General features: G+C 46.6%; 1 long non-coding RNA gene across 1 annotated transcript; it reads right to left on the bottom strand.

Moving 5' to 3' along the window:
• Positions 1-178: 178 nt before the first annotated feature.
• On the bottom strand, positions 179-27910 carry LOC138294203 (uncharacterized). Its single transcript, XR_011203265.1, has 3 exons — positions 27798-27910; positions 26918-26965; positions 179-415 (listed from the first exon to the last, which is right to left on the bottom strand). It is a non-coding gene; the product is annotated as an uncharacterized lncRNA (long non-coding RNA).

Below are 27910 nucleotides of genomic sequence, written 5' to 3'. Positions count from 1 at the left end.
TATATTTTATTTAGCTTTGTTTTATTATTTGACATTAGCCACAATTGCAGTCTTTTTTTATTTTTTCTATCTAGTTTTTCTTCGCCTAGGTCAGCTCTGCGTTCTTAAACAAGACATTTCTTTCACTCTGTGCTTTTCTCAAGGCTGCAGTGAGATAGGTTGCCGGCAAAAGTGTTACGCTTTGTCTCCAATGTTCACAGAATCATACACACTTCTTTCTTGGAACTTCAGCTATTTTATTATAAAAACTCTACTTTGACCCATGTACATTAGAGGGAGATTCCAGCCAGATGACCATGACTGTATGTTGATTGCTGATTGCTTCGCTACAGCTGCTTATGTAGACTACCGGCCTCTTGCTCAGGTATGAGGGATAATGTCTTCCCAGGAGGAACACACTCTATTGCCCATTTGTCTAAAAGCAAAACAAAAACATTTAAATATGGTTGCAGTACACACAGCAGCCATCTTGAGATGCTTATTCTTACGTTTTAACAAAAACGATTCCAAGATGGCCATCAGTCGTGACTTTACTCAACGATATGGCAGAAAAACAAAGCATTGGCAAAGTCAATAGGTCTGTTCCTTGCATCAGTAGAGAAATTAATTTATTTTGCCAGTGCAATGGTCTTTGTGTGTCTTGAAGTCCTATGTTCCCATCTTGAAGTTGTCTCTCCATCTTCTGAAATCCTTTCAGAGTCAATAAAATAATTAACTTTGAGTAATCATAGTAATTACACTACTTTAAAACTATGGTGACAAATGCTACAGAATACAGTGATTAAGACATTATAATCATAGCAATAGGTGTGGCATTGCTAATCCAAAATATTATGCAAGAGGTCATGTATATATTGATGTGATTGGTGATGTGATACCAGTGTAAAAATTAAAGAAACAATTATATCATCAATTACGTAGGTTGAGATACCACAATGGATGTCGTTGGCACTGCAAGTGTGAGTTTAGATGGAAACATTCACGTCAATTTAATATATGTAGTTTGTGTGTAGGTTCTAGAATAGGCTTGTAAATCTTGCAGTAGTTGGCAACTGACACCCTATCCATTTTGATACAATTTAAACGTTTTTTTCGAACAGCAGAACAGCAATAAAGAGATTATTGCTTACGTACATTTTGTCTTCTGCCTAGCTTTAGAATTTTGTTATGGCTGCTCTGATTTAGACATAACTGGGAGCTTTTTACCTTCCCTTATTCTGTGTGCAATTCCCTCTGAGTAGTATTCAAAGGAGGTATTTAAAGGATGTTTTTAGCATCTCTGCATTTTGAAGGAATCTCGAGACATGAATTATGGGGCCTATTAGTTTGTTTCTTTTTTGTAGTTACTTTCACATACACTTAAACCAACCTGTCTGGTAGGAATACGCTTGTTCACTGGAGGAAATAGTGAATCTGCTCATGAGACAACTATAACTTGCCCTTTTTATGCTCTGTTGACAAATCAACTTTGGACATTTTCCTAAAGTCTTGGTGGTGGCTCTGTGAGCTTTCACCCATTCACAATGGACCCATTGTCCTTTTAATCGACTATTCAACAAAATAATTTTGAAAACTTTATTCTTTCTAGCATGTTTTTTGGGTGAAGCAAAACCTAAATGGACTCATAGTGGTAATAAAGACAAAATCCCATTAACAGTAGGGAAAACTTTAGTTTATGGAGTCCAGGTGAAGAAATGTATGGAGTCTGGGTCAACGATTCTCCAGAGCCAAGCACATATGGTATCCCCTTATTGAATAGAATAATAAACTACAACCTACCTACTGAAAAGCATATCTCTCCCATAGGGTAACATTGCAATTGCCTTATTACATTTTATAAGTGTAATTTTCAAATGGGAATAGATATATATTCAAGTTTGGTACCTCAGGAACCACTATTTAAGGTCCTAACTTATGGTGAAGTTGGATTTTAAATTGAAATTCTGAAAATGTCACTTTTAGAAAGTTTGCATTGTGTTACTTTAGTCATTTGGTGTCTCTGACCACATGTATGGGGTGGATGACAACTGGGCTTTGTGTAGTTCCCCTAGACATCCACACAGAATGGGAGCTTAGGTGTGACTTGATGGGCCATCCTAGCAGGATTAGATGGAGGAACTTGACCCATCCCCAACTACACCTGAATAGGCTGTGTCCTGTCAACACAAAAAGGGCTGCATCGTCTCCTGAAGTTAGTCTGGAGCAGGACAGGAAGGGCAGGACCTCTGTGCACTTCGGAAACCTGTTTTTGAAGTCTCCCTACTTCAAAGGCACCAATGCATATATGAACCAGACCTCAGCCACCACCATTTAAGTACACTTTTGGACCTGTAGATACTCTTTCAAGAAGCAGGACTGCTGTGCTGCTAAAGGACTGCCACTCGGTTGGACTGCACCCTGCTTGACTCCTGCTTTGCTTTGCTGACCTGCTGCACTCTGCTTGGGTGAGAAGAACTGAACCTGCATCACTTAAACCCAGAACCCAGAGTCAATCCAAGGACTACTAGGCTGCCTCCTGATTTGACATCTCAGGGACATAAAATACTTTAATGCCCCCTGCTTCCTCACTTGGACCCAGCCATCTGTGTTTCTACCCTTCTAAGTGGTGCCATCCCAGTCCTGGACCTTTGGAAGTGAGCCTGAAGTTCTTGTCTGCAGAACCACCATATCCTCTCTGCTAAGGGATGTTTCCTCAAGCAGAACCTATACATTGTTCTTGCTGCGCGGATTGGACCTGTTGCAAAAGGCTTGTACCACTGTATCTGGGTTCAATGCATCACCTTTGGAACTGCTGCCGTGTGACACTTTTCCTCCCAGTGCAAGCTACTCCCATCTCCTGTTGACGGCGGCCTCAACGATGATGCCTAAACTCTGCATCGCAGCTTCACCCCTCAGTGGAACCGATTAATCGCCATGACTGCACAATGCATTTTCAACATTGCAAATCCCTTTGACAGGATCCTCGACGTCAATACAACAGGACCTCACACCGCAGCCTTATCACATCTCAGAACTGATGCATCACCTCGGCTGCATGATGCATCTTTGACAAGATCCACGCAATGCTCTGCAATCCGGATTTAAGGTACTTTTTCAGTAGGCCTAACTGGGTCCCTTTACCCAGCCCAGATATCCCCAATAGCACTTCTTGCTTCTGTGTGCTATTTATACTAAAAACGTTGAACTTCAATATCTCCAGTTCTACTTTTTGTTTTATTTATGAAAATCTACACTGTGGGGGTCATTACGACCCCGGCGATCGGTGTAATAGTGGCAGTAGTATCGCCAACAGTCTGGCAGTATATACCGCCACTATTATGACATTGGCAATTTGGCCAAAGCCAAACCGCCAAGTTAACACACTGACCACCATGGCCCTAACGGCCGCCGGGCTGGAGACTATAGTCTCCAGCCCGGGGCCGTCACTAGTCCACACATGGCATTTTGACCCAACCCACTGCCATAGTTCCCGTGGTTTCTATACCGCCACGAGAACCATGGCGGTAGGCACTATCAGTGCCAAGGAGTTCCTTCCCTGGCACTGATAGGGGTCTCCCCCGCCTCTCCCTCCCCTCTCCCTCCCGACCCCCTGATATATACACACATACATGCACATACATACACACCCATACACACACACATTCCCACATTCACACATGCATGCATGCATGCATGCATACATTCATACACACTCACAGCAGCACTCACTAACATACATCCAGGCACACACGCACTCTCACGACACAACATGCACGTACACACACCCATTCATGCACACACGCATTAAACACGCATGCACGCATTCAAACACTGTCACACATATCCCCACACACGCACACAATACCCCCACCCACTTCTCCTGTAGGAGACTGGATGTGGCGCTGCTGCCAGCAGCAGCATCTGCCAGCAAAACACTGCCAGGCCGTATCGTGGCTCATTATGCGGTCAACGGCGTTCTGCTTGCATGGCCCTGCAGCTGGCAGCAGCGCCACCTTACCGCCATCCGCCGCCATGACCGTTGCCGGAATTCTGCCAGCCTTCTGGCGGAATTCTGGCAATGGTCATAATTCGGTGGACGATCGGTTGCCACAGCAACGGCATGTTGGCTGCCGTCGCCATGTGGGTAGGTGGAATTTGCCGCCAATCTTATAATGAGGGCCTAGGTTTCTAATTCTGTTGTGGACACCTTTGGTGGTGTATTCCAACTGTGTTACTGTTTGAGGTGTTGCACTAATACTTTCCACATTGCTTCTAAGTTAAGCCTGACTGCTTTGTGCTAAGCTCCAGGGGTTAAGCACAGGTTCTTCTTGACCAGGGTTCACATCTCAGTCAACCAACAATCCAATTTCTTGCAAAATTCATAAACGAATTGCACTTTCATGTAACTGAAATAGACATGAGTGTGTCATCTCATTGGTTCCTTTACTGAAGTGCTATACATTTAAAACTCTGGGAAATATCCATTTGATGTTATAGAAATATTTTTTAGCCATACAACCCACCTGTATATTCGGCATTCTGCCAAAATTGTGTTTAAAAAAATTATGAGAAGCAAATATCATGTCAAAAATATTGTTTGGCCAACAATATTGTGGGTCACAATGTTAAACTATTGCTTTTGTAAGTCTTTTATAGTGTAGTTTAAATATAAGTGCCCAAAACATATATATTTACATATGTGTTTCTGTAGTTTATTTTCTAATAAGTAGGCATAATTGTTAAATCTGAGCAGTCTAAAGTATATTATTTTACCAACTGTTGCTTACGCTAGAGTAGGAATAGTAGTTCTGACTGCTCTAAAATCCAACCCCTTTCCTACTGTTGCTTATATTGGCACAAGACTAGTAGATGTAGCTCCGCCAAAGTTCAATACTTTCTGTAAGATCTGAAATCCATAGTGTGGAATTTCCCCAATCTTTTTACCTTCGCCCCTTCTGCTTCGCTGGAGTTTTGTATGGCTTTAGAACTCTTTGCAGTTTATCACTGCTAAACAGTGCTAAAGTGGCTGTGTTCTCTCTCTAGAACATGGTAAAATTGGCTTACATCTGATTGGCACATTTAATTTACTTGTGAGTGCTTAGTAACCGGTACCACGTGTACCCAGGGCATGTAAATTAAATACTATTAGTGGGGCTACTTGATAAACAAAGTTATGTGCTTCCCAAAGGTGATGCTTTAAGCAATTTGCCTGAATAGCGGGTTACTGATATGTTTTACTTATGTTCTTCCCTCTTCCTATTTTTGTCTGACAGGGGTGTTCTACCAAACGTAGCGAAGTATGCAAGGTAGGCCCACCACCTGAATTTGTATCACCTTTTTAAACAATATTTTTGGGTAAAGGTCCTATATATAAGCCCTGAGGAATGCTCAAGACCTTTAGGCGAATAACACATGGGCAGAGACATGTTGGGGTATAAATTGGGCATTGCACTCATTATAATCCCTCCATAATATGTATATAGTGGTATTTTATTCATATCAAGGATACCACTTTAATAAAAAGGATACATTTTGTGGTTTAAATGTTAAATTTGATTTGGACCAGAGTTCCTTGCCGAGCCAGTTAATACCTAACAACTCCCTCAAGATAGCCCCACTTGAGATTGAGCCGTCCTGGTAGTATTATCTTACCAAGGTGGGATGAGGTAGCCGATGATGAAGCATGTCACATTACGTGAGTGAGCAAACCTCATCCAAATCTTTGAAATGTCAGGGAACTCCTTAGTAGGAAGGGTGACAATAGTCTCTTAAAAGAAGAAGATCTAGGTTAGTTTATTAGGAGTACCACGCACTATGTGCATTGATGATATTGACATAAATTGAGACTAGCGTTGCACTCCATTAAGCCTCAGCATTCTCCCTCTGTGTGTAAGATTGTCTTTCGTCACCCCATGACTTCGTAAAGCCTTGTCAGGGGAAAGGTAAGAACTTGCAGAAACAGACGTGGTGGTATTATAGTGGATCCTTCACTTCAAAGACTGCCATTGATATAAATGTTGGACCTCCAGGGCTACTCATCAGTACACTCCTGGACCTGCAGATATTACAGAAGAATGACTGCCCTGCAGCTCGAGATCTGGACCTATTCCCTTCATCCCATGTTAACCTGAGTGACTCAAAGGGCCATTTGCCTGACCGCCTGTCTTAGCTACAGGTAGAAAACAAGTTCTAGAGACCTCCATGCAATTGTGCAGCTGACCTGCTGCACTGGACCTGCTTGAGCCCTGCTGGCCTCTGCTGGAGTGAGTCCCTGATCCCTAAGAGCTGCCTCCTCAGGGCCTGGACCCCTTGGTGGCATCAGTTGAGTTCCTCCTAAGATAAAAGGTGAGATCCTGCCAAGACATTGCCACCAGTGATGACCGCCAATGCAAAGCTCCAGTGAACCTAACTCTGAACCCTACAGCAATGACAGCCAGCTGTGACCACCAACATGAAACTCCAGCAATGAACTTCTGCCACTGGATCATCACACTACAGCACCAACCATCTGGGACACCCAGCCTGCTTCTCACGCTACAGTGGCAACCACCCGCAATGCTGTCCCTGCTGCTTGCAACCTCCTCCTCTGTGAATGGAACTCTTTGCAACAGACTTTGAGAAGACAACTTTTTCAGCTGTAGTAACCTGATCCCTGTACTTATGTGGCACACAAACAGTAATAAAATGAAAACAACACAGTGAAAATCCCACACGAATTTAGAACTATCTTTAATAAATAAAACAAGACCAAAATTACAAACATCCAATTAGTAGAACTGGAGATATGAGATTTTAGAGAAAATAGAGCCAAAAAGCACAAAGCGCCATTTGCGGATATCTGGTTGTGCTGGACTGTGACGAAGTTACAAGTAATAGCCAATCATGATGGAGCAGTGGCAGATACAGGAACCCTGTTGACCCTCATGAACAAAGTAGCTTAAATCCTGGTTTGCGGAGGCTCCATGTCAAAGGTGCATTGCGCAGCTAAATTGATGTGTCAAAAATGTTTTGTTTATCCGGTCAATAAGGGCTTGCAGTGCAAAGTTCAGCATTAAGAGTGCAGCCAGGGTGATGCATCGGTTTCGATGAGCTGCAAGGCTGCGATGTGGGATCCAGCATTGTTGCCAAAGATGCCATCAACGAGAGATGAAAGGTCCTGACCCAAAGATGCGTTGCACAGTAGCATTCTGATAGGACAGTGGGCTATGATGCAATGCAGTTCTTTGTGGCAGGGAAGATCCATGCAGCAGTGGCAATGCATCTGTTCTGCTTGGAGCAGAAGAGATGTGTCAGTCCTTCTGGATCCACAGAGGTCAGCAGATCACCATAGGCCAAACTTCCAAGGATGCTGGTTTGGCATAGCCTGACAGGGTAGATCCACACATGGCAGAGTCCAGGTCCTGGGTTCAAGGTACTTGAAGTCTTCTCTCCATGAGGCTCAAGTCAGCAAGCCAGCCAATTAGCCATTGGAGTCAGTGTGGAGTGCCGGGTTCAACATATACAGGTCCAGTCCTTCCCACCCAGACAAGAGGCCAGCAAGTAGCAGGTCAGCGCAGCAGGGTTAGCCAACAATTTGTTGCATTCTTCTTTGTGAAATTGATTTCTACTCAGGATCAGGGGTTTGAGAATACCCTGAGCCTTGTTAGCAAGGTTGTTGATGTCAATGTTTCTAATGACACAGAACCATGATTTTTCCATCTTGAATGGATACAACGTGTATAGGTGTGCTAGAAATTGGGTCACTGGTTGCTGGGGGTGTGAGCACTGATCAAGCAGTAACCATTATCCTAATCAGGGTAAGGCACAAGCAAACCCCAAATTAAGCTGTGCTCAATCCCCTGGTACCTTGGCACAGAGCACTCAGGCTTAACTTGGAGGCAATGTGTAAAATATCTGTGCAACACCTCAAACAGTAAAACAATGAAAACACCACACAAAGATCCCACACCAAGTTGGAAACATAGAGCTTAAATCAATAAATAAAACAATCCCCAAATTATAAAAATCCAATTTGTAGAACTGGAGTTAGGAATTTTTAAAGAATAAACTGTAAAATAGCACCTGAAAGCAAAAAGCACAGACTGCGGCTATCTGGTCATGCTGCCTCAGGTCAAAGTCAAAAGTTCAGGCTGACTGTGATGGAGCACGGGTGAGATACAGTCACAGATTCATTTTGCTGAAGTTTTACCTTCTCAAGTTTTATGCCAAGAGTTCTGTATAAGTTGGAGAGGGCCGCATGGAGCAGCGAGAGAGTCCTGGGCGGTGGTCTGCGTGGTGCAAAGGGCAGGCTGGGTGTCACAGACAAGTGGCTACAACTTTGGCGGTCCTCCATGTGTGACTGATGCTTGCTGTGTGAAAAGACTGGCTGGTGGCATCTCGCCCTGAACTTTGGTGTGAGCAGCATGGTCTTGGTGGGAACCGGCCCATTTTTGGTTTCCAAGAGCCCAAAAACTTGATTTAAAGAGCCCATAAGCCACACTAAGGATCCAGCACCAGAGAGGCACCACTTGGGGGTCAGGAACTCACTGCAGCTAAGACCAGGGGCTGGTTGGGGAGCATTGTATGTTCCTGAAGCTCAGATAAGGAGGTCAGAAAACTAGCCCTTTGAGTCACTCTGGGGTCGTGGGTTCAAGATGATGTTGCAGATCCAGTTCCTCTTCCCCATGTTGAAGGTAGCAGACAATGGGTTGGCACAGCAGGGCAGCAGTTCCTTTAGAGTAGCAGACCAGCAGAGTGGCAGTCCTTGTAGCAGTACAATAGTCCTAATTCCGGGCAGAGTATCTACAGGTCAAGAGATGTACTCAAGTGGTGATTTCTGTGGTCCTTCTTTTATACAGTTATGCCTTTATAGTTGGAATAAGCTTCTAGAGGCCTGCTTCACACCTCCCCCCTGCAGGAACTGTAACACCTAGCAGTGAGCCTCAAAGGCTCAGGCTTCGTGTTACAATGCCCCAGGGCACTCCAGCCAGTGGAGATGCCCGCCCCCTGGACACAGCCCCCACTTTTGGCGGCAAGTCCAGGGGAGATAATGAGAAAAACAAGGAGGAGTCACCCACCAGTCAGGACAGTCCCTAGGGTGTCCTAAGCTGAGGTGACCCCTGCCTTTAGAAATCCTCCATCTTGATTTTGGAGGATTCCCTCAATAGGAATAGGGATGTGCCCCCCTCGCCTCAGGGAGGAGGCACAAAGAGGGTGTGGCCACCCTCAAGGACAGTAGCCATTGGCGACTGCCCTCCCAGACCTAAACACACCCCTAAATTCAGTATTTAGGGCCCCCCAGAACCTAGGAAATTAGATTCCTGCAACCTGAAGACGAAGAAGGACTGCTGACCTGAAGCCCTGCAGAGAAGACGGAGACGACGACTGCTTTGGCCCCAGCCCTACCGGCCTGTCTCCCCACTTCAAGGAAAACTGCAAAAGCGACGCATCCAACAGGGACCAGCGACCTCTGAAGCCTCAGAGGACTGCCCTGCATCTAAAAGGACCAAGAAGCTCCGGAGAACAGCGGCCCTATTCAACAAAACTGCAACTCTGCAACAAAGAAGCAACTTTTAACCCCTTAGCTGCTGGGCCTTTTCCCCCCCAGTGCTGAGCCCTTTTTTGGCTATTTGGGGTAGTTCGCGCTTAGGGCTTCATAACTTTTTGTCCACATAAGCTAACCACGCCAAATTTGCGTCCTTTTTTTCCAACATCCTAGGGATTCTAATGGTACAAAGAGTTGGTGGTTTCCCCTGGAGGAGACCAAGAAAATAGCCAAAATACAGTGAAGATTTTGTTTTTTCCAAAAAAATGGGAAAAAAGGGCTGCCGAAGAAGGCTTGTGGTTTTTTCCCTGAAAATGCCATCAACAAAGGGTTTCTGGTGCTGAAATCACTATCTTCCCACCTTTCAGGAACGAGCAGAGTTGAATCAGAAAACCAAATTTTTCAACACAAATTTGGCATTTTACTGGGACATACCCCATTTCTACTATATTTGGTGCTTTCAGCCTCCTTCCAGTTAGTGACAGGAATGGGTGTGAAACCAATGCTGGATCCCAGAATGCTAAACATTTCTGAAAACTAGACAAAATTCTGAATTCAGCAAGGGGTCATTTGTGTAGATCCTACAAGGTTTTCCTACAGAAAATAACAGCTGAAATAAAAAAATATTGAAATTGAGCTGAAAACAGCCATTTTTCTTTATGTTTTACTCTGTAACTTTTTCCTGCAATGTCAGTTTTCTGAAAGCAATATACCGTTTTGTCAGCTGGACTCTTCTGGTTGCGGGGATATAAAGGGCTTGTGGGTTCATCAAGAACCCTAGGTACCCAGAGCCAATAAATGAGCTGCACCCTGCAGTTGGTTTTCATTCTATACTGGGTATACAGCAATTCATTTGCCGAAATATGAAGAGTGAAAAAGAGGTATCAAGAAAACCTTTGCATTTCCAAAATGGGATCAAGATAAGGTTTTGAGGAGCAGTGGTTATTTGCACATCGCTGAATTCCGAGGTGCCCATACTAGCATGTGAATTGCAGCGTATTTCTCAAATAGACGTCTTTTTTACACACTCTTATATTTGGAAGGAAAAAATGTAGAGAAAGATAAGGGGCAATAACACTTGTTTTGCTATTCTATGTTCCCCCAAGTCTCCCGATAAAAATGATACCTCACTTGTGTGGGTAGGCCTAGTGCCCGCGACAGGAAATGCCCCAAAACACAACATGGACACATCCTATTTTTTTTAATAGAAAACACAGCTGTTTTTTCCAAAGTGCCTACCTGTAGATTTTGGCCTCTAGCTCAGCCGGCACCTAGGGAAACCTACCAAACCTGTGCATTTCTGAAAACTAGAGACCTAGGGGAATCCAAGGAGGGGTGACTTGCGGGGCTCGGACCAGGTTCTGTTACCCAGAATCCTTTGCAAACCTCAAAAAGTGGCTAAAAAAACAAGTTTTCCTCACATTTCGGTGACAGAAAGTTCTGGAATCTGAGAGGATCCTCAAATTTCCTTCCACCCAGCGTTCCCCCAAGTCTCCCGATAAAAATGATACCTCACTTGTGTGGGTAGGCCTAGCGCCCGCGACAGGAAACGCCCCAAAGCGCAACGTTGACACATCCAAATTTTTTGAAGAAAACAGAGGTGTTTTTTGCGAAGTGCCTACCTGTAGATTTTGGCCTCTAGCTCAGCCGGCACCTAGGGAAACCTACCAAACCTGTGCATTTCTGAAAACTAGAGACCTAGGGGAATCCAAGGAGGGGTGACTTGCGGGGCTCGGACCAGGTTCTGTTACTCAGAATCCTTTGCAAACCTCAAAAAGTGGCTAAAAAAACAAGTTTTCCCTCACATTTCGGTGACAGAAAGTTCTGGAATCTGAGAGGAGCCACAAATTTCCTTCAACCCGGCGTTCCCCCAAGTCTCCCGATAAAAATGATACCTCACTTGTGTGGGTAGGCCTAGCGCCTGCGACAGGAAATGCCCCAAAACAGAACGTGGACACATCACATTTTTTCATAGAAAACAGTGCCTACCTGTGGATTTTGGCCTCTAGCTCAGCCGGCACCTGGGGAAACCTAGCAAACCAGCACATTTTTGAAAACTAGAAACCCAGGGGAATCCAAGATGAGGTGACTTGTGGGGTTCGGACCAGGTTCTGTTACCCAGAATCCTTTGCAAACCTCGAAATGTGGCTAAAATAACACGTTTTCCTCACATTTCGGTGACAGAAAGTTCTGGAATCTGAGAGGAGCCACAAATTTCCTTCACCCAGCGTTCCCCCAAGTCTCCCGATAAAAATGATACCTCACTTGTGTGGGTAGGCCTAGTGCCCGCGACAGGAAATGCCCCAAAACACAACATGGACACATCCTATTTTTTTTAATAGAAAACACAGCTGTTTTTTCCAAAGTGCCTACCTGTAGATTTTGGCCTCTAGCTCAGCCGGCACCTAGGGAAACCTACCAAACCTGTGCATTTCTGAAAACTAGAGACCTAGGGGAATCCAAGGAGGGGTGACTTGCGGGGCTCGGACCAGGTTCTGTTACCCAGAATCCTTTGCAAACCTCAAAAAGTGGCTAAAAAAACAAGTTTTCCTCACATTTCGGTGACAGAAAGTTCTGGAATCTGAGAGGATCCTCAAATTTCCTTCCACCCAGCGTTCCCCCAAGTCTCCCGATAAAAATGATACCTCACTTGTGTGGGTAGGCCTAGCGCCCGCGACAGGAAACGCCCCAAAGCGCAACGTTGACACATCCAAATTTTTTGAAGAAAACAGAGGTGTTTTTTGCGAAGTGCCTACCTGTAGATTTTGGCCTCTAGCTCAGCCGGCACCTAGGGAAACCTACCAAACCTGTGCATTTCTGAAAACTAGAGACCTAGGGGAATCCAAGGAGGGGTGACTTGCGGGGCTCGGACCAGGTTCTGTTACTCAGAATCCTTTGCAAACCTCAAAAAGTGGCTAAAAAAACAAGTTTTCCCTCACATTTCGGTGACAGAAAGTTCTGGAATCTGAGAGGAGCCACAAATTTCCTTCAACCCGGCGTTCCCCCAAGTCTCCCGATAAAAATGATACCTCACTTGTGTGGGTAGGCCTAGCGCCTGCGACAGGAAATGCCCCAAAACAGAACGTGGACACATCACATTTTTTCATAGAAAACAGTGCCTACCTGTGGATTTTGGCCTCTAGCTCAGCCGGCACCTGGGGAAACCTAGCAAACCAGCACATTTTTGAAAACTAGAAACCCAGGGGAATCCAAGATGAGGTGACTTGTGGGGTTCGGACCAGGTTCTGTTACCCAGAATCCTTTGCAAACCTCGAAATGTGGCTAAAATAACACGTTTTCCTCACATTTCGGTGACAGAAAGTTCTGGAATCTGAGAGGAGCCACAAATTTCCTTCACCCAGCGTTCCCCCAAGTCTCCTGATAAATATGATACCTCACTTGTGTGGTTAGGCCTGGTGCCTGCGACAGGAATAGATCACACAACGGTCAATGTTGGTCCTTACGTGAGGCAGCTGTTGACCCTGGGGTGATCCATTCCTGACACAGGCACTAGATGTAGGCACTCAAGTGGGGTAGTGTTTTTATCAGGACAGGTGAGGAGTCACTGGGTGGTAGGAATGTTGTGGATCCCAGCATATTCCTGTAGTTTGTGTGACAGAAATGCGAGAAAAATAGAGTTTTTTTTCAACATTTCAGCTTTGCAGGGTATTCTGGGTAAGAAAACTTTGGGGAATCCACACAAGTCACACCTCTGTGGACTCCCCCGAATGTCTAGTTTCCAGAAATGTTTGGGTTTAGTGTGTTTCTCTATATGGCCGCCGAATCCAGGACCAAAAACACAGGTGCCTGCCTTACAAAACCAGTTTGTTTTGCCATAGACAATTTTGATGTCTCCACAATATGATTTGGGTGGTGGAATTTGGGGCTGAACTAAATTGGTGAGCTCCCAAGAGAGCACTCTCTCTCTGCTTGCCGCCGCATTCACCTGCTCTCTGGGTTGGCCTAACCCACTATTACCCAGTTGCACGAACAGCTTGCGAAGGGACAGCAGGACTGTCCTCATCACCTCCCTCATAATGTACTGGAAGAGGAGTTTTCGAATGGGACTCCTCTGACTGAAAAATCACTCCCAGAGTCTGCGCCATTATCCTATCCCTCAGATGCTGTCTCAGTATCTGATGTCTCAGTCTCTGATCCTATGTCAGAGCGGTCCTCTATAACCCGAGTGCAGGCAGCAGTCATCCATCAAGATGCCATCTCTGCTATTGGCTAAACTGTTGCTCTAAAACACTAGCCTACGTAGACAGTCACAAAATCGATGGTGTGTGTGAGATACGTGCAACAGTAGAGGCCACCTTACCTGCGCTTCTTCCCTCAATCAGCACGTACTTTCAAGACACTCAAAAAACACCTTGTCACATACCATTCGTCACAGTCTTTAGCACCTCCTGCGCCCAGTCCAACAATCATTATTGGTGCTCCCACTCCCTCCTCCTCGGATTCCCTCATTACCACCCAGCAAAAGTGCCCTTCATCTCTCCATAGACTTTACTAATGTACTCAGCTATTTACATAAAATACAGATGTGCTCTTTGTAGTAGGCATATAAACCTTCTGCGCTTCTTTATGGCACTAAAACTGCCACTAGACAAGTCGGACCCTTTTCCCCCCAGGGAAACCACACACATATTGACAAAAGTGATATATATATGACAGCCAACCACCTGAAACTCAACTCAAGCAAAACCGAAATAATCCTCTTTGGCCCACACAAAAACACCTGGGACCCCCCATGGTGTCCCACCACGCTAGGCCCTGCACCCACCCCCGCCAACCACGCACGCAACCTCAGCATCATCCTAGACTCCTCCCTCTCGATCACTTAACAAATCAACGCTCTTACCTCCTCATGCTACAACAAACTCCGTATACTGAAAAACATTCAAATGGATCCCCACAGAGACCAGAAAAACGGTCACTCACGCACTCATCAGCAGCAGCCTTGATTACGGAAACGCCCTCTACGCCGGCACCACTCTAAAACTCAAGCGCAAACTACACGCATCTAGAACTCAGCAGCATGACTCATCCTCGACCTCCGCCGACACGAACACATCTCTCCACACCTCAAATCCCTCCACTGGCTCCCCATTGACAAAAGGATCACCTTCAAGATCCTCATCCTCGCACACAAATCACTCCACAACACAGGCCCTGCCTACCTCAACGAGAGTCAACTTCCACACCCCCACACGAAACGTCCGCTCAGCTGACCTCTCTCTCACCTCTGTCCCCCGCATCAAACACACCACCACCGGGGGCAGATCCTTCTCCTACCTTGCACCCAAAACCTGGAACGCACTCACAACCCACCTTCGCAAGACCCAAAACCTACTTCTTTTCAGGAAGGGCCTCAAAACCTGGCTTTTTGAACAGTGAACCTCCCAGCCCCTTTCCCTCCCCCTGCCCCCCCCCCCCCCCAGCGCCTTGAGACCCTCACAGGTGAGTAGCGCGCTTTATAAATCTCTTTGATACAGATCTACCTCTATATATATATATATAAATATATATATATATATATATATATATCTACATAGATATATCCATGTACCTAGATATATCTATCTACATAGATATATACATATATTTTTTTTTAGTTGTTGTATGGTTTCCTTGGGGGCCAAAATGGCCCCCAGGGAAACCCTACAACATCTAAAAAAAAAAAGAATTGCCCCCACAGGGGGTCACCCTGCCCACGGGCGACCACCTGTCATTTAATTTTTTTTTTTGAATTTTTTTTTTTGGGGAAAAAAGAAAAATCCCCAGGGGGCCCCTACCTTTTTTTTTTTTCAAAAAAAAAATATGCCGGGGGGGGCGGTCCGTTTTCCGGGGGGGCCACCCCCCAAAAGTGAAATCCCTGGTGTCTAGTGGGGTTTCCTGGCCCCCGATCGCAGCTGTGCTGCGATCGGGGGCCAGGAAACCATTTCAGAAGGCCTCGTAAGAAAGGGGAGACTCTCCCCTTTCTTACGAGGCCTTCCCGAACGTGTAAAAGGCCGTTTTCCCCATCAAAGCAGGAAGCAGCCGCAAGGCTGCTTCCTGCTTTGATGGGGAAAACACCTTTGCGGCACGCTGACGTCACAAAGGGGCGGGTGGGGGGCGGGGGGAGACACAGTAGCTTCCGTGTCTCCCCAGGGAAGTAAAAAAAATAAAAATAATAATGCCCTTCCTGGTGTCGGCCACTGGTCGTGACCCGCACCAGGGAGGGTGTGTGACGCCCGCACCAAAGCGGTTAAGGACCACACGTTTTCCGCCGGAAGCGTGAGACTTTCCACTCTGCACCCGACGCCCCCGGCTCGACCTGCGGAAAACCAACACTACAGGGAGGACTCCCCTGTGACTGCGAGCCGTGAGTAGCCAGAGTTGACCCCCCCTGAGCCCCCACAGCGAAGCCTGCAGAGGAAATCCAGAAGCTCCCCTGACCACAACTGCCTGCTTCAAGGAACCCAACGCTTGGAAACCACACTGCACCCGCAGTCCCCAGGACCTGAAGGAACCGAACTCCAGTGCAGGAGCGACCCCCAGGCGACCCTCTGCCTAGCCCAGGTGGTGGCTACCTCGAGGAGCCCCCCCTATGCCTGCCTGCATCGTTGAAGAGACCCCTAGTCTCCCCATTGATTCCTATTGAAAACCCAACACCTGTTTGCACTCTGCACCCGGCCGCCCCTGTGCTGCTGAGGGTATACTTTCTGTGTCTGCTTGTGTCCCCCCCCCCCCCCCGGAGCCCTTCAATACCCCCCTGGTCTGCCCTCCGAAGTCACGGGTACTTACCTGCTGGCAGACTGAAACCGGGACACCCCTATTTCCATTGAAGCCTATGTGTTTTGGGAACCACTTTGACCTCTGCACCTGACCGACCCTGAGCAGCTGGTGTGGTAACTTTGGGGTTGCCTTGAACCCCCAACGGCGAGCTACCTTGGACCCAACTTTGAACCCTGTAAGTGTTTTACTTACCTGTGAACTTAACATTTACTTTCCTCCCCCAAGGAACTGTTGATTTTTGCACTGTGTCCAATTTTAAAATAGCCATTTTTGCCAAGACTGTACATGCTATTGTGATAATTCAAAGTTCCTAAGATACCTGAGTGAAATACCTTTCATTTAAAGTATTGTTTGTAAATCTTGAACCTGTGGATATATAAGAAAATATATTTTTCTATTTAAAAACCTATTGGCCTGGAATTTGTCTTTGAGTGTGTGTTCCTCATTTATTGCCTGTGTGTGTACAACAAATGATTAACACTACCCTCTGATAAGCCTACTGCTCGACCACACTACCACAAAATAGAGCATTAGAATTATCTCTTTTTGCCACTACCTTACCTCTAAGGGGAACCCTTGGACTCTGTGCACACTATTTCTTACTTTGAAATAGTACATACAGAGCCAACTTCCTACAGTCACCACAACAGCTGACATCCAGTCATGCACCCCAGACACCACACCTGCACTCACCACGACCACATTCACACACACTTGCAGCACACTCACCAGACCTGCAGACATCCACACAACATCCATCTACACTGGCAGCCTGTCTTCTCCCACTGTGTCCACCCCTCCTCCAGAAACACTCAAACACTCACACTCATCCACACCATACACATCCACCATACATAAGCATACTAAACAGGCACCTGCATCCACGTCCAGCACACCTACACCTTGTACCACCACTCCCTCAACCTCCACTCCCAGACCTGCCTCCAAATCCCCTCCAACTGCACCTAAGAAGCTTTCCTCTCCCATGCTGACCTGTTTGAACCCACTGGCCCACCCGGCCTTGTCCCTAAATGTTCTCATGCCTTAGCCCAATCCACTTCTTCTTCCTCAAAGTCTGCCCCAGTCCGCCATTCCCATTCCTGTGCCCCTTCCCCAGGGAGGAAGAAGCCCTGTGTTGCCCCAGGTCCCTCTGCCACCCCCCGGTCCAGGCCTACTCCCCCTCCTTCCAAGGGCAAGCCCAAACCCTCTCCACCTCCACCTCCTAAACCTAAGCCCAAGCAAGACCCCTGCTTCAAGACCCGACTCACAACCAGTGCCACTCCCTGTACCTTTTCCCTGAGGTGCCTGGCTGCCCCATTGATGCCCCTTCTCAGTGGAGATTCCTTTACCATTGTAGGGGTCAAGTGTGGTTTATTTTTCTCCTTCCGGGACTTTGAAATGGACTGGCCAATTGCCTTGTTTGAAAATTCATATATATTTCCTTTAAATAAATTTTAGTGCCCAGCAGACATGGTTGGTGCAATATTGAGCCGTTGTGCACAGTTTAAATGTGGGGGCGTGGTGTTTACAGGTGTGTGCATTGGTGCAGGTATTTGTTGGCTTGTGACTGGCAAGTACATTTTGTTATGGTATGTATGGCTTGGGATGGTGGGAGGGTTTGGGAGTGCGTTTCCGTGTGAGTGGGGTGGGTGTGTGTGTGTAACTGTGCCCTTTCTTCCCATGTGTACTAGGCTGCGTTACTTACCGTTGTCGCCTTCGTCGTTGGTCACGGTCCTGGAGAAATATGGCAAGTAGAAGCACTGGTATTATTTCCAACTCTCTTTCCATGTCTGCGTCGGCGTGTTCTGTGTGCCTCCGGTGAGTGTTTCCATTTATATGGGTCGTTTCCCCCACACTTAGCCTGGCGGAGATTCCTGCCCCGGAATTGATGGCGGTGTGGTATTTCATAATTTGTTGGGCGGGTAGGGTCTTTCCCCTGGCCTGAGGGTGGTCTCCCCCGTTGTAGCGGGACTACCAAAATGACGGTGGGTGGATGGCCCGCTGCTTGTTTCTCATTGGCTTCTTTATTTGGCGGACCAGACCACCAGCCTGTAGGTGGACGTTACCGCCGGTGGTGCCGTATTTCCCCCCATGTTTATAATGACCACCTAAGTCTCTTGAGTATGACATGGGTTCCTCATTAGAGAGAGGTCATCCGCTCAGAACACAGTAGTCTTGGCCAACAACCAACAATGTTCTGTATACAACATTAATGTTTGTGTTTAAATATAGCTACCTGACAGTCACCAGTTTGAGGTCTCGGCCTTTAAATATTCCAGGGCAATCAGGAATGTTATAGACCAACTCTTCACCAAAAACTGAAAAAACATTTGTATTAAGAAGGCACCTCCAGAACTAGTAAGGCTGTAGATGGTACTTGTTAGATTTGACAGCCTTAGGGTAGTCACCCCTAACTTTTTGCCTGCCTCCCTCCGCTTTTTGGACACTGTTTTTGCTGGTTTATAGACTCTGTGCACTTTACCTCTGCTAACCAGGGCTAAAGTGCATATGCTCTCTCCCCTAAAACATGGTAACCTGGAATCATACCTGATTGGACTATTAATTTACTTATAAGTCCCTAGTAAGGTGCACTCTATGTGCATAGGGCTGGTAAATTAAATGCTACTAGTGGGCCAGCAGCACTGGTTGTACCACCCACTTAAGTAGCCCCTTCTCCTTGTCTCAGGCTTGCCATTACAAGGCCTGTGTGTGCAGTTTCACTGCCACATCGACTTGGCATTTAAAAGTTCTTGCCAAGCCTAAACTCCCCTTTTTCTACATATAAGTCACCCTTAATGTGTGCCCTAGGTAACCCCTAGGGCAGGGTGCTGTGTAGGTAAAAGGCAGGACATGTACCTGTGTAGTTATATGTCCTGGTAGTGTAAAACTCCTAAATTCGTTTTCACACTACTGTGAGGCCTGCTCCCTTCATAGGCTAACATTGGGGCTGCCCTCATACACTGTTGAAGTGGCAGCTGCTGATCTGAAAGGAGCAGGAAGGTCATATTTAGTATGGCCAGAATGGTAATACAAAGTCCTACTGACTGGTGAAGTCGGATTTAATATTACTATTCTAGAAATACCACTTTTAGAAAGTGAGCATTTCTTTGCACTTAAATACGTCTGTGCCTTACAATCCACGTCTGGCTGGGCTTGGTTGACAGCTCCTTGTGCATTCACTCAGACACACCCCAAACACAGGGTACTCAGCCTCACTTGCATACATCTGCATTTTGAATGGGTCTTCCTGGGCTGGGAGGGTGGAGGGCCTGCTCTCACACAAAGGACTGCCACACCCCCTACTGGGACCCTGGCAGACAGGATTGAACTGAAAGGGGACCTGGTGCACTTCTTAGCCACTCTTTGAAGTCTCCCCCACTTCAAAGGCACATTTGGGTATAAAACAGAGCCTCTGCCCTACCTCATCAGACACTTGCTGGAGAAGAAACCTGAACCAGAAACTACATCCTGCCAAGAAGAACTGCCTGGCTGCTCAAAGGGCTCACCTGTCTGCTTTCTACAAAGGACTGCTGCCTTGCTGTTGCCCTGCTGCCTTGCTGAACTCTTGTCTGGCTGTGAAAGTGCTCTCCAAGGGCTTGGATAGAGCTTGCCTACTGTTCCTTGAAGTCTCAGGACCAAAAAGACTTCTCTCTTTTACTTGGACGCTCCGTGCGCCGAAAATTTAGACGCACAGCTTGTTTCGCGGCGAGAAAAACGCCGCACTCCGACGCGACGCTCTGGGGACGATCGAAAATCCGACGCACGGCTTCGCAAGGATAACACCGCCCGACCTCTAGAGGAGACATCGACGCGACGCCTGCCGTGAGATCGTAATTTCAACGCGCAGCCCCGCAGACCGACGTCTAGAGGAGAAATCGACGCGACGCCTGCCGTGAGATCGTAATTTCGACGCGCAGCCCCGCAGACCGACGCGCAGCCGGAGAACAAGCAGGAAAATCCACACACAGACCCGGGACATCTGGTAATCCCCGCGATCCACAGAAAGAGACTGTCCGCGCGCCGGAAAACGACGCACGACCTCCCCGCGTGTAAAATAACGACGCAAGTCCGTGTGTGCTGGGGAGAAATCGACGCACACACCCTTTTTCCACGCACCTCTTCCTTTGTGGCCCTCTGAGGAGATTTTTCCACGCTAAACCAGGTACTTGTGCTTGAAAGAGACTTTGTTTATATTCTAAAGACTTTAAGACACTTCGGGGGTCATTCTGACCCCGGCCGGCGGCGGTAGCCGCCGGCCTGGCTGGGACCGCCAGAAGACCGTCCCGCGGTCAAAAGACCGCAGCGGTCATTCTGGGTTTCCCACTGGGCTGGCGGGCGACCGCCAAAAGGCCGCCCGCCAGCCCAGTGGGAAACACCCTTCCACGAGGAAGCCGGCTCCGAATGGAGCCGGCGGAGTGGAAGGTGTGCGACGGGTGCAGTAGCACCCGTCGCGAATTTCAGTGTCTGCTAAGCAGACACTGAAATTCAAAGTGGGGCCCTCTTACGGGGGCCCCTGCAGTGCCCATGCCGTTGGCATGGGCACTGCAGTGGCATGGGCACTGCAGGGGCCCCCAGGGGCCCCACGACACCCCTCACCGCCATCCTTTTCCTGGCGGTCGAAACCGCCAGGAACAGGATGGCGGTGAGGGGGTCGGAATCCCCCATGGCGGCGCAGCAAGCTGCGCCGCCATGGGGGATTCCTCAGTGCAGCGGAAAACCGGCGGGACACCGCCGGTTTTCCGGTTCTGACCGCCGCCATACCGCCGCGGTCAGAATGCCCTCAGGAGCACCGCCAGCCTGTTGGCGGTGCTCCCGCCGAATGACCCCCCTCATATCACTTTTCTGTGATATTTCTACAATTTTCCATTGCAACTTTATACTTTTTGACCTACAATTATCCTGATAAATATTATATATTTTTCTAAACACTGTGTGGTGTATTTTTGTGGTGCTATATGGTGGTATTGTATGATTTATTGCACAAATACTTTACACATTGCCTTCTAAGTTAAGCCTGACTGCTCGTGCCAAGCTACCAGAGGGTGGGCACAGGATAATCTTGGATTGTGGGTGACTTACCCTGACTAGGAGTGAGGGCTTTTGCTTGGACAGGGGGTAACCTGACTGCCAACCAAAAACCCCATTTCTAACAGTACTGATTTGAGGTCCGACTACTGTGTGACCATACATATCCTGTGGTTATGCATTTGGGATTGGTGCATTGTGAGCGCATTAGATTTGGCTTAATTGACACCAATTTTTAAGTTCACTTAAGAAATTACATGGCTGACTTTACACAATCCCTTGTTCCAATGGGCAACATTTCAGTAGATATGAACTCAGAGTTTTGTATACAACATTTTGGGAGGGAAGTACTGCTCCTCAACACTGAAAGGAAAACCTTAGGAAAAATCTTGACTTATGGAAGTGTAGAGATTCAGATTTGTTATGTAGCACTCTTCCAGACTGGTATAAGGAATTCCTAGAGGGCTTTGATAAACAGAAAGTGTTAGACCTAACAGCTTTACGGTGGTCTCCCCCAAACTATTTTCTCTCCACTTTTCTGAACTCTTTTTTGCTGGCTGTACTCTCTTCCCTAAACATGGTAACATTGGCTTCTACCCAATTGACATATTTAATTTACCTATAAGTCCCTAGTAAAATGCACAATATATGTCCAGGGCCTGTAAATTAAATGCTACTACTAGACTTGCAGTACTGATTGTACCACCCACATAAGTAGCCCCTCACTGATTTCTCAGGCCTGCCATTTCAAGGCCCGTCTGTACACTTTCACTTCCACTTCATCTTGACTCCCAAAGTCATTTTTCACTATTATGAGGCCTGCTCCTTTCGTAGGCCAGCATTGGAAATGCTGTTATATTTTTTAATTCGTAATTACTGATCCGAAAGGAGTGGCATTGTCATGTTTCATATGGTTGAAATGACAGCGCGAAATTCTGCTTACTCGTGAAGTTGGATTTCACATTACTATTGTAGAAATGCCACTCTTAGAAAGTAGGCTTTTCTCTGCACTTACTGCTCTCTGTGCCATACAGCCTGTCTCCAATCCACATCTGGTCTGTTCTGGTTGACAGCTCCCCTTGTGCATTTCACCCAGACAGCCATGAACACAGGACACACGGCTGCACCTGCATTCATCTGCATACTGATGGGTCTTGCTGGCCAGGAAATGTGGAGGGGCTCTCACTTGCACTTCAAAGGCTAGTGGCCTAACCTCACACAAAGGACAGATAGCCCCCACAGATCTCATGGCAGACAGGACTGTGTTGAAAGGGGAAATGGTGCACTTCAAAATCACTCTTTGAACTCTCCTCCACTTCAAAGGTACTTTTGGGTAAATATGTACTGGGTCTGTGACCCCCTTAGATCAGGCACTTCTGGACTGGCAACTGGACTTTGTGAGAAGGACTGCAGTGCTGCCCAAAGGACTCAACTGGACTACTCTTCTGCTTGTTGCCCTGCTACTCCCTGACTTTGCTGGAAGGAGTTTGCCTTCCCCCACAAGAGATCTCCAAGGGCTTGGACTGAGCATGCCTCATGTTGAGAAGTCTAAGGGACACAGTAGAGCTCATCTGACAGCACCTGGGCTCTCTTGCTGAGAGTCCAAATTTGCTAAGGGGTGCCAAACCCAATTCCTGGGCCCTAGGGTGTGCGTTCTGGTGAAACAAAGAGGAAGCCAGTGCACTGACTCCCAAAACGACTTCAGGACGGGCACCACACTCTGATGCCGCACCGCCCCGTGCACTGGATCTGTGTTCTTTGCAGACTGCATCATTTGCCACAGGCCCAACACCAACCCAGTGTCTCTGAAGTTCCACCACAGCATGAGTCCAGAGCACTGTGTCACAGACGTGGCACCGACTCCGCTGCAGCACCTGTGGGTCCGTGTTGCAAACGTGAGCCCACAAAGGCGGCTCCTCACGTCTTGCCCTGCTGGATCCATTCACCTCACTGTGTCGTAAGGAACCGACCCTTCGCAACCAATGCCACATCATTTCTTCTGCAACCGTAAGGAACCAATGCCTCACCACCCCTGCCTAGCATTAAGGAACAAACGCCTCACCTCCCTGGTAGCAATAAGGAACCAACACCACACTTGGTCCAGCGATGCCTCACATCACCGACTCTGTGGACCATCTTTGCTTCCCTCATTGTTTCCAATGTACTGTACTTGTGGTCCATGCGACTCCATAACCCACCTACTCTCTCCCACTAGTGGTGTCACACTGTTGGAATTGGCTCTGTCACTATGTTGTGGATTGCACTAGTTGGAACTACGGTGTTGTTAAGGGCTATACCACAGTTAGGGGGTTATTACAACTTTGGAGAAGGTGTTAATCCATCCCAAATGTGACGGATATACCACCAGCCGTATTACGAGTTCCATAGGATGTAATGGACTCGTAATACGGCTGGTGGTATATCCGTCATTTTACGGTCACTTTTGGGACGGATTAACACCTCCTCCAAAGTTGTAATAACCCCCTAATTCTTTTAAAATTTGTATTTTCACTTGTGAACGTTGCATTTTTACTGTTTTGGTCTTATTCTATTCAGATAAATATTATCTATATTTTTAAACTGGTGTAAAGTACCTTTTGTGGTGTTTTCACTGTGTTATTGTATTAGTTATTGCACAAAGACTTTACACATTGCCTTTCTAAGTTCAGCCTGCCTGCTATGTGCCATGCTACTAGAGGGTGAGCACAGGATAATTTAGGTTGTGTTGCTTCTTACCCTGACTAGGATTGTGGTCCCTACTTGGACAGGTCGCGTACCTGTCAACTAGAGACCCAATTTCTAACAGAAGGCTTGTGAGCTAGTACCTCCCTAGGACTATGACTGCCAGATAGATCTGATCCCTGGAGCGGCCTTGCAGTGTAGTAGAATTAATGTACTAACAGAATCAGAAACCCAACATCTAAGAGAATACTTAGATGAGAACCTGGCTTCAGGTTTCATTTGGCCTTCTCAATCTCCTGTGTCATCTCCTATCTTCTTTCTTACCAAGAAGGGAGGAGACGTGCACACATGAAAAGGTGAGTGAGCAATAAACCTGATGTGTATATAGATATCCCTAACCACGGATACTGGTACTATTGGACCAGCTCCAGGGAGTAAGAATGTTAACGCACTGGGGGGCATATTTATCAAGGTCTTGTATCATCCTTGTGCCAAGCAAGGGGACTCAAGGATGACACAAAACCTAAATGAGAATTATCAAGCCATGCAAGGCCACCTAACGTGGTCTGAGTGGTTAGCTAAATCTAGAGTAACATAAGGCAGCACTAGCCCCTGCCTTGTGTTACTCTGTGGCAGGGAGGCGATCCATTGGTGGAGCGTGGGTGTTCCTATGCATCCTCTCATGGATTCTGAGACATTCCTAGATTTACTAACATTGATAGACCTGGAAATGTGTCTGAATTGTACACATTTCCACCAGAGGAACAAAGAGAGAAAATATCTTTATTTCCTCTTGTTATTTCCTCTTTCTAAGTGTTCTGAATTCGGCAGCACACTTAGAAAGATCAAAATTCCTCTGGGGATTGTTTTGTTCCATCCTGCCTACAACACAGGCACCCTTGCACTATGGTGCAAGGGTGCCTTCAGTGACCCTCAGCAGCCAAAAGTGTGCCAGCACTAGGAAAGGACAAGAACGTGCTGTTTAATAGTAAATATGTTGCATTCCTGCCCTTTCATGCAGCACACAGCAGCAAGGTAGCTTGGTGTGTTGCATTGCATGGGTTTTGATGCATATGGGCCTAATTGTTGAATTAACTCACTAATGAACATAAGAAGGGAAAATTACAACTAGATTACAGTGTTTTCATCTGTCATTTTTTGCCCCAGTGACCAATCTAAAAAAGTGATATACCATTATGCTGAACAGAATCTTCTGTTCCAAGGGATATAGTGGCCCATATTTATCAAGGTTTTGTGGCATCCTTGCCTCACTCAAAGGACACAAGAGACAAAGCAAAACATAAGTGAGATTATCAAGCCATGCATGGCCACCTTGCATGGCCCTGAATAGTTTGCTGAATCTAGAGTAAAACAAGGCAGAGCAAATCACTGCCTTGTTTTACCTTGCAGCAGGGAGGCGTGCCGTGGGTGTTTCCATGCATCCACCCATGGATTCTGGCACATTCCTTGATGTAGCAACATTGGTAGACCTTGGAATGTGTCAGAATTGTATGCCTCCCCACCAGAGGGGCAACAAGGAGAAATAGCTTTATTTCTCATAGTTGTTTCCTCTTTCTAAGTGTGCTGCAATGTGCAGGAAAGTGCCTATGAGGATTTATTTTGTGCAAAAGGTGTCCTTTGCAATGCAGGCACTGTAGCAAAATGATGCAGTGTTACACCACAAGCTGCGAAGTGGCCCACGGCCAACCAGACAACTTCTCTCATGTGCCGTTCTATGCAGCAGGATGCGCTGTACTCTTATCTGTAGGGTGGTGTCTATGCTGGCGAGCTACCTTTGGAGTTTGGGAGTGAATCTTCACAGCGGTTGGCCCACCAGTACAGTCTTCATTGTTCCATTCCTGTGGGCCATGCTGGAAGCTACAATAGTTATCCTTCCCAGAATTTCTGGAAGGAGTTTTTTAGTAATGAGTCCATCATGGCATCCTCAACAGACTTTTTTTCCCAATCCAATATGGCAGCCTCATTTCTTGATTTCATTTCCAGCCCTAGCGGTATATAAGGAGTATGATTTCCCTCTTCTTTGCAACACTTTTTCACTCCTGTAGGTGTGCTTAGTCTTCATGTTGGCATTCTGGTTGTGCTGTTATCCTACACAGCTGTTGGCTCTTCCTCTCCAGCTGGAGGTCCCTTTCCTGCTTGCTCTTCTGGTGGTTCCAGTCTGCTGGGTCCTCTGGTCCTTTTTGTCATCTGGAGCCACCATCATCAACAGAGGTTTTTTCCCTTTGGATTTTTCCTCCTAGCGGCTCCTTCTGGAGGGAACTATCTGCTTGGGTGCTATAAGTGTCAGCGGTATTGTGCTACCAGAATGGGTCGCCATTAACTCTGGCATACCAAGACGGTCAAGACCTGGGTTCAAATATCTTCATGAACTTAAAAATGGACTGAGTACACTGTTCCAAGAAAAATCTATATACAGGGACGAGAGGTGTCAGTACTTTAGTAGGAGAGCCCTCAACCATCGATTAGGACACTGAGCATCATCATTGGGCTGTCTCCTCGTCAGACCGGCACTGCAATGTCTGGCGGACCACCACACATGTAGTGGTGGCACTCAACGGGAGATGGTGTGGCAGATCAAATAGGGTCTGCAGTAAGTACTGACAAAGAGAAGGGAGGAGAGTGAAAGATAGGTTAAAATTGTCTCTGAACCCTCGGCATCATAATTTAATCACTCAAAATTAGGATCAGGCCAAGATTAAAAAACAAATGAAGGAGTTCTTGAAGGGAATAATGTCCCACTGTACTCCTAAAAAAAGGGAAAGTAGGTGATGTACCCTGCCCTAACACTATGTGGTCAACATGTTTTGCGCCTCTATGGTCAGAAATTGATCCAATGGCGCTTCATCAGGACCATGAACTATAACTTCTCCTATAAAGACAAACAGTAAGTGCTGAAAGGTCACTTACTGGACGTAGACTATTTGTCACTGTCAGTCGGTTGGTTGGTAGGTCGCCCTGTGTAAAAAATAGAAACAGAGACATACATTGGTGTCTATGAAATAACAATATAAAGAATGTGATAGACATAATAACCCCGATAACAAAGTCTGGCACAATGGACATGACATAGAAGGCTTACCATCCCACGTGGAGAAAGAGCATCATAGGGACACGTAAACCTCAAACCAAAGGAGATTTCACTACATATAGAAAAAATGACATTAAAGTATATTGTCGAAATTAGTGATCTCGGTTGGCGCATAGATACATATACTTGTAGTCACTGAGTTGTGCTCCCAAATATATTCCAAGTCTGTAGGTATTAATCTAATGTCACTGGATATAAAAATATAAAGGACTAGCAGAAAAAAACATACTTCCCTGGTATTACCAGTATTGTAACAAGTAGTTCATGTAAAAAAGTAAAAATATAAATGTGACGAAGTAAAATGAATGTAAATAGAATTCAGCAAAAGCCCACGTCTAAACAGTTGATCATAATAGATGTTAACTCTGGCTATCCTGCAATCAACTGCAACAACAATCACACGATGTCAGTCCTTGTCACTGTGTTGACATGTGGGAACAAGGGAACCACATGTCGAGGCAAGTTAAATTAAGAAAAAAGAAAGAGGAAGACTAAGTTGAAGTCTTCCTGTAATGCCGGCAGTCTCACCTTCCCGAGAACGCGTACCGAAGGCCAGCGGCACAGCGTGCACGGGAGGTGATTTACACCAAGATTAATTCAGGAAACTGTCTTGTTAATGACAAGCGGTTCAAACAGCGCGATGCAGAAAGGCTCCCACTCGTCGTAGAGGGTTAAATTTAAGCAGAATGCAAGACTTACATGACATCTTCCAGTGGTCCTGGGGCCACACCTACCCGAGGTCGCGTGCCTGGAGACAGTGGCACAGCGCGCTCGGGAGGTTTTAAATAGTCGGCAATTAGCCGAATGCAGGA

Source organism: Pleurodeles waltl, chromosome 4_2, assembly GCF_031143425.1.
Source record: "Pleurodeles waltl isolate 20211129_DDA chromosome 4_2, aPleWal1.hap1.20221129, whole genome shotgun sequence".
Taxonomy (NCBI): domain Eukaryota; kingdom Metazoa; phylum Chordata; class Amphibia; order Caudata; family Salamandridae; genus Pleurodeles; species Pleurodeles waltl.
This window is presented reverse-complemented; position numbering and strand designations above follow the sequence as displayed.